The sequence below is a fragment of the Schistocerca americana genome, chromosome 8 (genome assembly GCF_021461395.2).
Source record: "Schistocerca americana isolate TAMUIC-IGC-003095 chromosome 8, iqSchAmer2.1, whole genome shotgun sequence".
NCBI lineage: Eukaryota > Metazoa > Arthropoda > Insecta > Orthoptera > Acrididae > Schistocerca > Schistocerca americana.
The window spans coordinates 457,903,280-457,918,336 of record NC_060126.1 but is presented as its reverse complement, the minus strand read 5'-3'; the positions used below and the strand labels follow the sequence as shown (position 1 = coordinate 457,918,336).

General features: G+C 41.9%; 1 pseudogene; it reads right to left on the bottom strand.

The window, feature by feature from the left end:
- Positions 1-2,534: 2,534 nt before the first annotated feature.
- LOC124546149 lies at positions 2,535-2,652 on the bottom strand (annotated as a pseudogene).
- Between the last annotated feature and the right edge of the window lie 12,405 nt (positions 2,653-15,057).

Below are 15,057 nucleotides of genomic sequence, written 5' to 3'. Positions count from 1 at the left end.
TATTAGAACAGCAACCAGCCACAAATTTACTTTCAGTTCCTTTATTCAAAGGGTACCGTTACCGATTTCGAATCGTTGTGACTCATCTTCAGACGGTTTACACGCTTTTCTTATGACATATGGTGTGTTTCTTACAGATTAATTTTCCTAAAATATAAATAATACATAATTATAAGCACGCCATACACAGATGGCTGCATTACAGACTTACGTGAAATGTCGGTTTGGAGTTTTGTTTTCATAACATTCTTCCAACAGATTTGAATACACTCCCACTGCATTTTTACTGTTGCACAGGTAAATTTTTCTCACCGAACACTTTAGATTTGTCACTGAGAAGATTTCTACCATGCACCATATGTTTTTATACATACAAAGAGCTTACAAACATATGAGTATCAAAGATGCTATGATATATCGTAACATTTGAGGATGTCCTATGTTTGGAAGGATCATATATTCACTTACGCAACTGAAATGCCTTTTACACTAGTACAGAGACATTGATTTTTGAGTTGATACCATTACATTAATTATAGAGTAAGTTTTTTCTTAGTACTGTATAGGTAAAATAGTACAGTATTTAATTACATTTAGCATCATGGGAATTAAAGTAACATATAAATTTGCTAGCTGATCTGCAGATAGGCATACTAATATTATTTGCTTTGGAGGTTGGAAAATAATTTTTGGAAATTTTTCAGGAAAGGGGTCTTAGCTAACTCTGTTTGTTCATTAAGGATATAGTCTGGGGTGCTGTTTGTGTGTGTGTGTGTATTTATATTTCTTCTAATATATTCATAGCGGCTCCTTTTTCTGCTAGATGTTAAATTTTTAAGTTGTTTTCAATGTTTCCCACTGAATGGTTTTCTTCGGCAATATGGGCTGCAAATGCAGATTTGTTCAAGTTACCGAGTCTTAAGGCATCAATGTGTTCTTTGTATCTAATTTCAAAACTTCTGCCTGTTTGTCCAATGTAGAATTTTGGGCATGTATCGCATTTGAGTTTGTATATTCCTGATTCACGGTAGGGACTCTTGGAGGTATTTACATCATGGATTACTTGTTGCTGCAATTTATTATTTGTGTAAAAACTGACTGCAAAATTTCCCCTGCAGAGTGCGGCTGAGAACTGTCATGAAGAAGGAAATGCGTAACAGTTACGTTCTGTGGGTTGCATCAAACCAGGCGAAATCTCTCACAGGCACTCGTACTAAGCGAGAGACACTGTTTTCTAGCCATCTTTACGTGCTCACTGTCCGCTCAGAACTGAAAAGACAGGCGTGACGCGATCAGTAGGCATAGAAGACACACTGTCCAATACACCTATAAAAAGCTTTGTCAGATTTTCACTGTGGTTTTCATTTTGCGACCGATCGGGCCTTACTTTCGGAATATGCTTCGTATATGCAAAAAGCAGTGTCCTGACTTACTGCCTGACTCATAAGCACTCAGTCAAAACCGCTAACCACAGAAACCAGAAACTTTGAGAGGGTGTTGATCATACAATGTAAGCGTCGCTTAAGAAGGGACTTTATGAAATTGCACCCAGAAACTTCGACACGATGTTGATCATATAATGTGGGCGTCGCTTAAGAAGGGACTTTGCGAAATTACACCTCTAATACATTGCTGTTAAGTCAGTTTTGAAGGTAGAACTACGAAATTTGTATTAGTTGTCTGGTCAAAATGTAAAAAAAAGTCTTTCAGAGTATTTTAAAATTCGACTGCTTAGTGGGTAAAGCAGTGGGTGACGGGTTTTTTGAAAAATAAATGATTATTAAAGATCTACTAAAGAATTTATATGAAAATTAGTATTCGATTCCTCGGTTAGGAACTTTAAAAAAAACTTGCGTTTCAGTATTTCTGGAAGTCCAGTCCCCTAAGAGGATGAAGTATGGAATGAAAAGTGTTATGAAACGATTTCATTATGAAACCTTTTTAAAGCAAAATCTTTGAATGTTTCTATTTGGCTCCTCCCTTGCAAATTAAAAAAAAACTGTCACACTCTTTTAGGAAATTCAATCCCTTAGGCATGAAATACGTATGAAAACTTTTAAGAAAATATTTCTTTATATTAAAGAAAATTTGAGCTAAATCTATGAAAACAGTTATTTGATATATCGGTTACATACAAAGAAATATGTGTTAGGGAATGAAAGTTTCCACGGAAATATCATCACGAGAACACAAAAATAGTACTCTCGAACTCAACCTACCAGAATCGTTTTTCGATCGGAAGTACATTCTGGGAAGTCCATGCTTCTATGTCCTTAACTAGAAGGAAAAGCTTAGAAATTAAACTCCTCCCAAATAGGCCATTAAGGCCCAATGGTACCGACAGGCCGCCGTGTCATACTCATCCCACAGGTGTCACTGGACGCAAATAGGGTGGGGGCGTGGGTGGGGGGGGGGGGGGGCATGTGGTCAGCATGCCGCTCTCTCGGCCGTATGTCAGTTTCCGAGACTGGAGCGGCTACTTCTCAGTCAAGTAGTTCCACAGTTTGCCTCCCAAGGACTGAGTGTACCCCGCTTGCCCACAGCGCTCAGCATACCGGATGGTCACCCATCCAAGTACTATCCCAGCCCGAGAGCGCTTAACTTCGGTGTTCTGACGGGAACCGGTGTTACCACTGCGGCAAGCCCGCTGGCAAAAGTTTAGAAGGCGTTGCGATTTGTGGAGAACATAAAAATTCCATTACAGAAAAACAAAAAGAAATTCTGAGCGGACCGTATAGTTTACACGAGCGAACCAGCGAGCTTGTTGCTACTGGAAGACATATCCGCTAAGTGTATCACCAATCGCACAGGCAAGAAGTTAGATTTTACGCAGTTAACTGAGCAAGCAGATTGTAGATGTGCACATAAAACTATTGACCATCTGTAAGTGATGAATGAAAACGTAGACTAGAGTGACGAAAGATAATCATTACCTTTAACTGGACTTGAAGATGTTTGTGAGTGTTTCCGACTCAGTTGAGTAGCTGCAGGGGCAACTGACGACGACTCATTATCGACGTGCTTATAACGTCAGATGAATGATTACTAAATAATGAATGGAATAATGAAGGCTCCAATGAATGTCGAGGCGTATTTAGGATCGCTAACGGTATTTTACTTCCTGATTTGTCGTCCTGCGTTCCACAAGGTATCGCAGTGGGTCTTAAGAGATCGTGCCAATAAAGGTCTGTCGACAAGGATGCGGTACTTCATTTGGCAATCTTGTTCTCCCATCGTATGCTCAAATAGTAACAGTATCATTAAAACAGCGGTTTACCATTAGTACGCCATGCCGCGACATACTGCAAAGTACTTCGAAAGCGGGAATCTCTCATACTGCTTCTCTGTAGATCACTGTTGGCAACCAACGAAATACTTTTGTTTATACTTTCAACGTCTCAATATTATATGACCTGTTATCGTGGACTAACCATGGCTTGTCAGTGAGACATCATATCAAAGACCCTAATATACGAAACTGGACAAGTAGAAATAGAACTCGCGGTCTGAGGGTTCTGCATTAAATTATATGGATGGGTGATTCAAGTACAGATTTTGAAGAGTGGGTTCGCGAGTAGCAAATTATGTGACAAATGGTCGTATCTCTTGGTTGTAACGGCTCAGAAGCTTAAATTTTTGTATTTTGTATAAGTAAATGTGTGTGCTTCGTGTATCTGTACCTGCTTGGAAAAGAAAAGAGCCATTGCAATACATGCCGGGCACAGCTAGTAAGTAAATAAAGATAAATAATATCAGCTATAAGTATCAAGTGGAAGATTATATGGTCCCTTTCAAACACTAAGATACAATTTGGCTTATGTAAAAAAAAAGAAAAATACAGCTTCCACTAGTTTTAGGGAGGATGTCATGCCTTTAAACCTGAGTAGAGAAATAGTCAAAGATATTTAGTGTCAAGAAACTATTCGCAAGTGCCGTAACGGACGTCCTCAAATTATATATTAAGATAAATAAGAAGTCAGGTATGTTATTGGTACTTATCTAAACCACGTCACTTTAGCTAATGACATCATGCAGATTCATTCTAATGCAGTTAAAACTTTGGCAGCTAATAAAAGAACTCATAAGATTACGTTCATGATAATCAGCACAACACAATGAAAGTATATAAGTTAATAAGGGGGTCATAGAACGAGTAAGTGAACTTTAGCTGTTTGGATAGTTAAAGACATAGACGAGATGGACAGAATGAGAAGTAATCATAGGATTAAAAATGGGAAACATCGATCCTTGAGCTTTATTGAATTGCGTCATACTGCTGCGATAAGGCATGAGGGCTATTCGGAAAGTAAGAAATGATCGGTCGTGAAATGAAAAATGCAATGAAAATCAGATCCATTCTTACACGGATGTGTTGGGCAGCATCTCTAGGATGCCCGTAGATAGTGTCACATCACTGTTCTCAGTTCTGATTGCACAGTGAGCACGTAAAGATGCCCAGAAAACAGTCTCTCTCGCCATGCATGGGACCCTACAGAGAGAGACTTCGACTGGTTTCATGCAACCCTGCGTTACGTAACTGTCATGCAGTTTCTTCTTCAAGACAATTCTCGGCCGCACTCTTCAGGGGTAATGGAGATTCTCCTGCAGCGTTTTCGATGGGAAGTGTTTGATCATGCACAATACAGCCCATAATTGGCTCCCCATCTCTTTCATCTCTGCTCACGTGAACCGCTGGCTATGAAGGCAACATTTTGGCCCAGACAACGAGTTGTAGACCAGTATAGAGAATTGGTGGAAAGCACAGGTGGCTGTCTCCTGAGACTAGGGTGTTAGAAAATTGCTACAACGTTGCGCCAAATGTCTAAGTCCGAGCTACGACTATGTAGAGAAGCAGCTGGAAGGTGTAGTTAATTGTTGCAAACGGAAAAGTTTTGATGTATATAGTGGCTTCCATTTCGCGCCCGATCTGACGTTACTTCCCGAATAGCCTTCGTATGTACAGGATGGGACAGCAAAAAGTGGCCCACAGAACAGAGTTCCAGGTGTAACCTCCGCGACACAGCACTCGTTAAAGCCTGTGCTATGGTAAGTAAGCGGGTTTCACCTTATGAGAAAGGATTTTCGTATAGATATCGACCGCGTGTACTTGAATGGTGGCAAATCAGACTTACATCCACTCTGTAATAACAATGATCAGTCAAGTAAGTTCGAAATGCAATTACACGTCAGGATGGATCAAAAGCAACCCAGAAGATGCTACCAATTTGATAATAATACGGTCGCGAGCCTAATTAGGCATTAACTGAGTTTCTTCCCCTGTACAAGTTGGTATATATTCATGCAAAACAACAAGTTGTAACACTGCATAATATAGTAGAATTTTAGAACCATAAAATCTCTTGAACTGATAGTTTCACGTTCTGTACTGATATGGAAACCCATGAATACATAACACTACACTATAATGTATACTACAAAACTTTATACTGTCTATTGATTTGATTAAAATCGGGCATAGGTTACCCTAGAAATTGCAATTTTGTGCCACACTCACAAAATGTCAATTTTGATAAAGATAAAACACTGATAAATTTTGACTTTTGTATTGACTTTAACTTTTGCTGGTCAAACCAATTTAGAACACTTCAGAATTCAAATGAATGAGGGGGGACTCCGAAACTGTTAGGGGGGACCCCGAAACTGTTATGATCACTGTATTTTTAAAAAAATGATTACTGAATTTATTATGCGTTCGAGATTTCCAGTATACAAGTTGCTACTCTTTTCCTCTTATTTACTGCTCATTTAAATGCCTTTAAATCTGTATCGAAATAATAAACTTCATTATTATATCAATAATAAAGTTATCTTTCAACTTCGTTAGGCATTCGTTATTCATTTACTGGTTCATTAACAAAACATTTCTTTAAAAACCATTCTAATGTAACTAGTTCTGCAAATAATTATTATTAACACAAATTTTAATTTTCATTTCGGGACACTCGGATTGCACAACATTTGGAAGGACCCTGTCTAGGTTAGTTGTGAGGATAATTAAATGATGGAAAAATTCTGGTAAAATTTAGGTTATTATTGCACCAAACAAACTCAGTCCACTCTCTGATCCATACGAATACAGTACTAAAAGTTTCGACCTGCTAGTATCGATGCGGCGGTTGGCGAGCGGCGAGATGGCGAGGCACAGAGCACAGATACAACCACAGCTATGGCTCTTGACCTATCGGCACTTTAATTCTTCTTAGCGTAGCAATACTTTTCCATTTAGTGCCTATGGAATTTTGCCATGCTGTGTGGGCGTTGGAACGGCATACCCGAGGCTCAGTGAAGCTATGTCTTCCAGGAGAGCTTCCTCGCTCCAGAAGGTGTTGCTCAAACCAGTGCCAAACTCCAACTACTACTACTGAGCACGTTGTGCCGTGCAGTGCCCACACGCATTTTCCCGCGCTCGCCTGCCATCCACCTTTTACTGCTCCCTGACAGATCGGGTATTCACCCGAGGTTTTGCATTCTACATATCCTAACACATTGCCTACCAGGCGCACAGTTACAATTTTAAACATCTTACAACAGTTTCAACATTTATTACATTTCAAATCTATTACAGCATTACTTGACATTTGACATAAACATTAATATTCACATTGAAACTTATTTACAGTTTTCTTAACATAATGGCATGAAACAAAAAAAATTGAAATCAGAACATCAATTACACAAGTTTATCGAAAAATCAGATGGGAAGAATTACTTATATGTACAATATTACAGAGTCGTTGTTGTTACACAGGGTAGAAGGAAACACAGAAGATAAAGGAAATACTCTACTAACCTGTTTATAGCACATGTTGGAAGTGACCACCATTCATCTCTTGGCACTTCTAGACCTTTGCCAGAAAGTTGTTAATGACGGGTCGAAGCTTCACTGCTGGAAATGCTGCAGTCTTATCCAGATGTTCTGCTGCAGTCTTGTAGACTATGAGGCTTGTAGCGATACACCTTAGACTCTTCATTCCTTAGGTTCTCCATACAAAGTAACCGCACACTGACAGATCAGGTGACCTGAGTGGTCAGGGTGACGTCTGCTACAACGCCGTCAGGCGTGAAGATTGTGTAAATGTTCTCCAAAGTTCTGAGGCCAGTTGCTGCATCCTCCTGTGAGTAGCTTTAAGTCGTTTCCTCCTCCGTTGATGCTGCCAAAAATGATTTCAAAATGTTGCCAATGAAACGCGCCGAAGTCAGCCAATCTTTCAAGTAGTTTTTATTTGTTCCCCCCCCCCCCCCCCTCTCTCTCTCTCTCTCACTCACACACACACACACACACACGCACACACACACACACACACACACACACATATATATATATATATATATATATATATATATATATATATATATATTACAGATGGGGTGTTTGTTGTGTTACAAAAGGCTGTCACGTTGAACATTTGTCCTTAAAGCTTGGAGAGATACTACACTCAGCAAATAAGAGTAAATAACTTACAGAAATGTTTGATATAGCAATGCATGATGCACTATACCTTCAGGTTTCATTCACGACTAACGCTGTTAGTTCCCGACGTTCTCGTTGCGTGGCATCCACGAAGAGTTTTTCTGACAATCATCATGGAATCATATAACGGTGCAGAGTGTGTACAATGTTGTTAATGGTTTCATGAATCCAAATCTGCTACAGGAGTATAGAGACAATTCAAGACTAAATAACGCAAGCCACCACCTCAAAGACAAAGTGTTATTAATTGGTACAATCTTTTCACCGAAAATGGGTGCGCATCACTTAGGGCGCCGGATCAGGGTCGGTCAGCAGTCTCTGACGCAGCTGTTTAACAAGTTCGGCAGTATTACGTTCGTAGTCTGGGTAAATCAACGAGACGAACCAGCTTAGAATTGAGTGTGCCTAAAGTTATAGTGCGGGGGGTACTATAGAAACGCCTGTCATTCAAACCAGAAAAACTGGGACTATTGCAGACAAGAAAGTGACAAAGGGAAACGAGCTGAGCTTTGTGTAAGAACTTTTAACAAAGTGCAGACTGAAGATCATTTTCTTAGTAAAATTATCTTCACTGACGATGCCACATTCCATACCAGCGCTAAAGTGAATCGTCGACGAGCTTCGACAACGAATAACACAAACAGCTGCCATCATACACCGAGACTTGCGTCACAGGATTTGCCAGGAAACTGATTACAGGTGGGATGTTTGTTGTGTTACAAAACGCTGCCACGTAGAATATTTGAGAATAAAACTTGACGCTATTCTGCATTGAGTGCTGTGTCAGTTTTGTATCTTGTTTACCTTTTCCACAATTAAAGGTTACTATTGTGTGACTAATTTACTCTGAAGCGCCAAAAAAAATGGTATAGGCTGGTATATTCAAATACAGAGCTAAGCAAATAGGCAGAACACGGCGCTGCAGTCGGCAACGCCTATATAAGACAAGTGTCTGTCGCAGTTGTTAGATCGGTTACTGATGCCACAATTGCAAGTTATCAAGACTTAAGTGAGTTTGAACGTGGTGTAATAGTCGGCGCACTAGTGATGGTATGCAGCATCTCCGAGGTAGCGATGAACTTGGGATTTTCCCGCAAGACCATTTGACGAGTGTACTCTGAATGTCAAGAATCCAGTAAAACATCAAATATCTGACATCACTGCGGCCGGAAAAAGATCTTGCAACAACGGGATCAAGGACGACTAAGGAGAATCGTTCACGTGACATCAGTGCAACCCTTCCTCAAATTGAAGCAGATTTCAATGCTGAGCCATCAACAAGTGTCAGCGTGGGAACCATTCAACGAAACATCATCGATATGAGTTTTCGGAGTCGAAGGCCATTCGTATACCCTTGATGACTGCACGATACAAAGCTTTACGCCTCGCTTGGGCCCATCAACACCAACATTGTGCTATTGATGGCTGGTCGGAAGAGTTTCGTTTAAAATTGTACCGAGCGGATAGACGTGTACGGGTATGGAGACAACCTCATGAATTCATGGACCCTGTATGTCAGCAGCTGTTCAAGCTGGTGGAGGTTCTGTAATGGTATGGTTGAAGTGATATCGGACCCCTGATACGTCTAGGTACGACTCTGACAGGTGATACGTACTGTAACTGGGTAACATCTTTTGATGCTAGTCAATTGTCAGGATGAGCTTTACTGCAAAGGGCATTTGATTCTAAAGCATCATGTCCGGGTGAAAAACATTAAATAAAATACTTTTCCTCTCTTAACAACATGTCGGCAGGGTAGGTTCTTCCTTGGCCCGGTATGAGACAGAACGAAACAGCATCTTTACATAAGATAACTTTTACTGAAAGATTTATACAATGGTTTCCTTACTGGACTGTTCTGGCTGGGAGAGCGGCAGCTGTGTCGTTTGCGAAGCCTTCTGCTGTGTGAGCGGCGGCGTCTGATTACGCCTGGTGGTGTGTATCTCGTGTTGCCGTCTCGCCCAGTTGACTGGAGACGCGCATCGTGAGGTGACCAGTTTAATTATCGAGAACTAAGTCGTGAATCAGATGGTGATACCTTGGATGTGGCGTCCCAGTGTTTCTCTTCTCTATGCGGCCGCGTGTGTCTGTGTTGTGCGTCGGCCAGTGGAGCGGCGCGGCGGGGGGGGGTGGGGGGGGGGGGGGGGTGGAAGGCCAGTGTCCTGGACTCGAACAACAGACTCCAACTTCCCAGTCTTCGGCTGTCAGATCTTCATCACCAGCTCACAGGTGACTGCTGATGTGAGGCCGTCTCCTTCCTGTCCTCACAAGTCACCCGGGTATGTAAAAATCAGTCTTCAAATAGCTTCTGTCTTCTGGCAGCGAGGCTGCTGCTTGCTGTTCCATTACAGCGGCGGACTTGGTGGTTCTGTGTACGATGTAGTCTCTTCCTGCATGACGGTCTTCAGCACCGACTGAACGGTAGTGGAACTGAACTCGAACCGAAACTGAACTGAAAACTACTGTCAGGCCCACTGCATCTCGCGTATTTATTTACTTCAGTTCGTTGGAGGTGAACGACTTCACGGTCATTGCCTCTTCTGTCACGTTGAAAAGCTTTTCGAAGAATCTTCTTAACATCGGTCATTGACTCTTGGAATGTAGGCGAGGGCCTTTGATCACATGTGACAATTGAGAAACATGTGAGCCGGTCGGGCGATGCCCTGACAGCTGAATCGACAGCTTCCACTTATGTGGGGAGGGCGATGGGTTCTCCTGAACGTGCTGACTTGCAAGCGCCGGCCGTTGCCACTGCTGCTCTGCCCGCTGTTTGCCAGTGTGTAACTAAACTAAACTAAGTTTTTCATTTATTTTCTAATTTCTACTTCACTTCACATTGATTTCACTTATTTATTTACCTATCTTAAGTACTACTCAACAGTACATAAGCATCCTGTCTGATCACCTGCATCCTTTCATGTCCATTGTGCATTCCGACGGACTTGGGCAATTCCAGCAGGACAATGCCATACCCCACACGTCCTGAATTGCTACAGAGTCGCCCCAGGAACACTGTTGTCACTTCGGACACTTCCACTGGCTACCAAACTCCCCAAATATGAACGCTTTTGAGCATATCTGGAATACCTTGCAACATGCTGTTCAGAAGAGATCTCCACCCCCTCGTGCTCTTACAGATTTATTGACAGCCCTGCAGGATTCATGGTGTCAATCCCCACCAGCACTACTACAGCCATTAGTCGAGTCCATGCCACGGCGTTTTGCGTCACTTCCGTGCACTCACGGGGACCGTACACAATATTAGATAGGTATACCAGAATCTTTGGGTCTTCAGTGTACAAACGCTGTACAAACCTCTTCCACTGAACCAGTGATAATAACTCTTTAAACCATATGCAGAGTAGGCTCCTGTTTTCCTAGACATATTTTTTTTTGGGCAATAATTTCTTCTCCAAAAATATGCAAAACAAAGTCCTTGCAGTAGAAGAGATCTGTTTCATAGTACCGAAGATAAACAAGTTCTCATACTTCTTAAGATATAAATTTTAGAGCGCATGTTTGCTGGACATTTTTTACTTATTTGTGTATATGGAACCTGTCCCTAAAGTTCGTCGGCGTCACAGACACACACATACACACACACACACATATATCCCAAAAACATCGACGAAATGTATATAATCTCATATATATACTCTTTAATAGACTGCGTGGTCCCAGTATTTTCAGTCTGATGCGCTGGACGAAGGGATGTCTGGCAGTTGCTGACAGATGAGCACCGCCTCTAGAGCAAAATTAAACGACACTTGAATTTCTCAGGCTTAGTCGGGTCGCGTCAGCGTCGCACGAGACCTGTAAACAGTCTCTTGTCGGGGATTCAGCAGTTAAACGGTGCGCCTACTTTTGCCGGCCCACCCAGCATCTCCCTGCAATAATTTCCACAAACGGGTGGGGAGATCGCAGAAGCGGCAGAGACTTGTAGCAACGACGTAGCGTCAGAGGAGGAGAAGTAAGGTTTTGGTGGAGGGGGTGACTGGGGCAGGGGTGGGGAAACGCGGAGTCTCTGGTAGACTGCAGACTGGCGCAGAGGGAGCCGAGGAGGAGTGAAAGATTTTGAAGCGTTGAAGGGCCATCGAGCAGCGCGGGGTTAATTAAATTTAATTAACACGCGCCGGCGGCAGCTTCAAGTTGTAATGTTAGGTCGGCGGCGCCGGCCCAGTATAGAATTGCGGCAGTGTCTCCCGTTACCGGCGACGGAGCTGCGCCGCGCCGCGATATCGCCTCGCAGCCACAACCCGACGCCCCTGGCTGGCGCTACCGCAGGCGCGATGCCTGCCGCAATTCCAGAGCGCCTGTCACACCTCCGGTGGCGCGACGCTGCTCGGCGCCGGCGTCTATCGTTACCTGACGCCCAACTTGGCGCCGGCGTCGCCACTCGCCTCCTACTGTGTAACTCCAGCCGGTCGCTTCCTCGACACTTGGACATCGAAGGAGCCGGCGCAGCTTTCGACACTCGACCCGCTGTGTAGAGCGTTCTGGCTCCTTGAGCCACTTGTTGGCCAGAATGACAGCTCATTGCGAAAGCGTTTAACGCCAAGGTAGCTCGAATGATCCAGTGAAATTACCTAACACAATCACCTCATTTATTACTGACAAACATCTGAACACCTTCAAATAGCTCCAAAACCTATAGATACAATGAGGGTCACTCCAAAAGAAATGCGCGATATTTTTTTTTTTCAAAAATCAAAATTCGTTTTACATCTTTGCTATTCGTGAACGTTATAGAAACATCAGTCCTGTCAATATTCAGATAAAATTCGCTGTGTTTCCGCTGCGACGTTGTACGAGTCCAAGACGGCTGCTCTAGATATTTCGTAAGATAAGCAATAGAATATGAATAAAAAATAAATGAGATACAGGGAAACCACATGAAAAGATACAAAAAGAAGAAATATAAGACGTACACTTAAATGAAAGCAGTGTAGACGAGGCAGTGATGGTAAAGTGAGAAAAGAATAAATTATAAGTAAAAGATACTCAGAACCATTAATAATTGCTTGAAACGTTAGAAATAATTCAAAGAATTAATCAGAGAAAGAAACAACGCTGGTAAGGCATGCAGAATAGTAATGAATGAAGTAGGTAAATGAGACTCATGAGCAACTAACAAAAAAAATAAAAGAAATATGAAGGTTGCGTGTGCGTGTGTGTGTGCGTGTGTGTGTGTGTGTGTGTGTGTGTGTTCTTGACGACAGTATTATGGAAATGGAAGAGGATGTAGATGAAGATGAAATGGGAGATATGACACTGCGTGAAGAGTTCGACAGAGCACTAAAAGGCCTAAGTCGAAACAAGGCCCCGGGAGTAGACAACATTCCATTTGAACTACTGATAGCCTTTGGAGAGCCAGCCCTGACAAAACTCTACCATCTGGCGAGCAAGATGTATGAGACAGGCGAAATACCCTCATACTTCAAGAAGAATATAATAGTTCCATTCCCAAAGAAAGCAGGCGTTGACAAATATGAAAATTACCGAACTATCAGTTTAATAAGTCACGGCTGCAAAATATTAACGCGAATTCTTTACAGACGAATGGAAAAACTAGTAGAAGCCGACCTCGGGGAAGATCAATTTGGATTCCGTAGAAATATGGGAACACGTGAGGCAATACTGACCCTACGGCTTATCTTAGAAGCTAGATTAAGAAAAGGCAAACCCACGTTTCTAGCATTTGTAGACTTAGAGAAAGCTTTTGACGATGTTGACTGGAATACTCTCTTTCAAATTCTGAAGGTGGCAGGGGTAAAATACAGGGAGCGAAAGGCTATTTACAATTTGTACAGAAAGCAGATGGCAGTTATAAGAGTCGAGGGGTATGAAAAGAAAGCAGTGGTTGGGAACGGAGTGAGACAGGGTTGTACCCTCTCCCCGATCTTACTCAATCTGTATAATGAGCAAGGAGTAAAGGAAACAAAAGAAAAGTTCGGAGTACATATTCAAATCCATGGAGAAGAAACAAAAACTTTAAGGTTCGCCGATGACATTGTATTTCTGTCAGAGACAGCAAAGAACTTAGAAGAGCAGTTGAACAGAATGGACGGTGTCTTGAACGGATGATATAAGATGAACATCAACAAAAGCAAAACGAGGATAATGGAATGTAGTCGAGTTAACTCGGGTGATACTGAGGGAATTAGATTAGGAAATGAGACACTTAAAGTAGTGAAGGAGTTTTGCTATTTTGGGAGAAAAATAACTGATGATGGTCGAAGTAGAGAGGATATAAAATGTAGACTGGCAATGACATGGAAAGCGATTCTGAAGAAGAAAAGTTGTTAACATCGAGTATAGATTAAGTGTCAGGAAGTCGTTTCTGAAAGTATTTGTATAGAGTGTAGCCATGTATGGAAGGGAAACATGGACGACAAATAGTTTGGAAAAGAAGAGAATAGAAGCTTTTGAAATGTGGTGCTACAGAAGAATATTGAAGATTAGATGGCTAGATCATATAATTAATGAGGAGGTACTGAATAGAACTGGGGAGAAGAGGAGTTTGTGGCACAACTTGACTAGAAGAAGGGATCGGTTGGTAGGACATGTTCTGAGGCATCAAGGGATCACCAACATAGTACTGGAGGGCAGCGTGGAGGGTAAAAATCGTAGAAGGAGACCAAGAGATGAATACACTAAGCAGATTCAGAAGGATGTAGGCTGTGCAACTTGCACAGGATAGAGTAGCATGGAGAGCTGCATCAAACCAGTCTCAGGACTGAAGACCACAACAACAACAAATAGAAACATCCTTCCTGTCAGTATTCAGATATAATTCGCTGTGTTCCCGCTGCGACGTTGTAGGAGTCCAAGACGGTTGCACTAGATATTTCGTAGGATAAACAATAGAGTACGAATATAAAACAATGAGAGACAGGGAAACTACATAAAAAGATACACAAAGAAAAAATGTAAGACGTAAATAAAATGAAAGCGGTGTAGAGGAGGCAGTGATGGTAAAGTGAGAAAAGAATAAATTCTTAGTAAAAGATACACGGAACCATTAATAACTGCTAGAAACGTTAGAAATAATACAAAGAATTAATTAGAGGAAGAAACAACGCTGATAATGCTTACAGAATTGTAATCAATGAAGTACGTAAATGAGTCTAATGAGCGACTAACAAAAAATAAAAAAGATATGAAGGTTGTATGTGTGTGTGTGTGTGTGTGTGTGTGTGTGTGTGTGTGTGTGTGTGTGCGTGCGTGCGTGCGTGCGTGAGTCTGTGAGTGCTTGTGCGTGTATTCGCCAGACGTTCAGGAAATGTATACGACCTTATTGAAAACAAAATATCGTAAAATCTGCGGTGTTTAATTGCACAGACAGATAGCAAACCATCGTCTGGAGTGATTTAAGGAATCCTCGGATAACTTTATCATGGTTGCCGAACTCCAACCGGTCATCAGCGAAAAGAAATCCTACAACAGGAGGGTCGAAGTAGTTAAACGGAGAAGCCTTTGTTCCCTACTCATTTCTCAGAGCTTGGGGCTTTGCTTATTTGTTATTACTTTGCGGTGCATATTTTGTAAGTGTGTGTGCTTGCATG